We start from the raw sequence: 1,755 nt of genomic DNA on the forward strand, positions 1-1,755 counted from the left end.
CTTGTCTGTCTGTTTACATGTTTCAGTACTATGAAACATACATGGAGTGACACTTACCTTCACTAAGGCGAAGCAAAGCAAACTTGAGAATAATGATGACTTGCAGGAGCATGCAACAGGTGACCTAGACTATCACAAACTAGTTTTTTTCTCGCGCGGATAGGCGAAGCCGAAATCGTCTTTCAGTTCTTTTGATATTATCACCGATTTCCTTTAAGTCACTTATTTATATATATTTTTGCTATGTATCTCCTCTTCAAATAATATTAGAAAATACGTGAAAATATTTTTTTTTAAATAAAGGCAAAGAAAATGAGTTGTGCGAATAAGCGAGCGTCTTGAACCGTCTTCCGCGCAGAGCCGCCCGGCCTCCTGGCGCTGCTCACACTGCCTTGCGATCGCCCAGACGGCAGCAGAACCGCCGCCAGAGTGAGGAAACCGCGCGATGCCGAGGCTTCCTCACTGCCGCCGAAGCTCGAGCCACGGCCAGCCCACCCGAGGGGTGTGAGGAAGGGGGGGGGGGCAGCCACCATCCCGGCGCCCCCGCCAACTACTGAATGGGTGGGGGGGGGGAGCGCGGTGGGCGGGGGAAGGGGGGCATGTCAGGCGGCACCCTCGTGATTCCGGCCCAGACGCCGTAGAACGCCCTCGACTGGCACCCTCATTGGCACTGTCTGGGAGGGACGGTGTGCTAATTCGTGAGACGGGGGAATTATTCCTTGTCTCTCTGCAAATTCGAAGCCTAATCCCTTGAGTTATCTCGGAGGAAACCTCGCGTAAGGAAGGACTAGGAAGACTCGGCCTAGGATCTGAACCCAATTGTTCTCTATTACTAAGCTCCTTACTTCGTGACGTCACGCTGTTGCGGCGATGTGTTTACAAATAGATTGGACTTGACTGACGGTTATAGACTGCTTGGCGATGTGCTTGCGTTACTTCTGCGAACTCTTCATTACTGTGACTCATTTCTATCACAGTGTGATTGCTGGCTTAGTTCTGTTATGGTGAGATAGATTTCAAAATAATGAACATCACGGCTTAGCCCTTAGTTCAAAGAGAGGAAAGCTGTCATGCGGCCGTTTCCATAATTTGTCCAAAACGCTCTTTCGACACTACTAAATCTTAACGAATGAATATATTAGAATGCAAGGAAAGTAAATTCGTCTGGATATTAACCTGAAGATGATTTTATTATGCTAATTAAATTAGCATAAACATAGGAGTCAAAGTGAAAAAAGACGGACCAGGGTTCATGAAGACGAAGACCAGCTGGATAAAAACAAACACGGCTGGCCAGGATTCGACAAACGATTTCAAAACAAACACCAAAGAAAATCGGCGCATGGTTATCATCTATTTAGTAAACTCATCGCATAACATAAACAACATGATCACGTGATCACATGAGTCTCCATGATGAGTGTTACCGCCCGCCATAGCTGTGTAGCGTTACCAAAGGGTCTTATTACAGATATCACAGCTGCTGCATCGAGCTCGGTTCGCGCCCATACAGCTTTACGACCTCTCTGGGCGCCTCTGTAGTGTGCCGTAATGATAACTGTCTGATAACTTTCCCTGCAAGCGTTTTCATTCTTGAAGAAGTGACCTGATTTGAATTTAATTAGTATCCTCTGTAATTTATATTTGTAGACAGTTTAACAAATTAGTATGTTCATATATGTACATATATGCATGAACACGGGTAAAAGATAAATAAGAAAAAAAGTGAAAATGAAAAAACATTATATATGAAAT

General features: G+C 45.1%; 1 protein-coding gene across 1 annotated transcript in view; it reads right to left on the reverse strand.

The window, feature by feature from the left end:
- LOC119592391 (major facilitator superfamily domain-containing protein 12-like) overlaps positions 1–480 on the reverse strand; it is a 49,907-nt gene extending 49,427 nt beyond the window's left edge. Inside the window, exon 1 of the mRNA XM_037941212.1 lies at positions 58–480. The gene's annotated coding sequence lies outside the window, so the exon portion shown is untranslated. The remainder of the gene's footprint in view (positions 1–57) is intronic.
- Between the last annotated feature and the right edge of the window lie 1,275 nt (positions 481–1,755).

The sequence above is a fragment of the Penaeus monodon genome, chromosome 30, assembly GCF_015228065.2.
Source record: "Penaeus monodon isolate SGIC_2016 chromosome 30, NSTDA_Pmon_1, whole genome shotgun sequence".
In the NCBI taxonomy this organism is placed as follows: Eukaryota; Metazoa; Arthropoda; class Malacostraca; order Decapoda; family Penaeidae; genus Penaeus; species Penaeus monodon.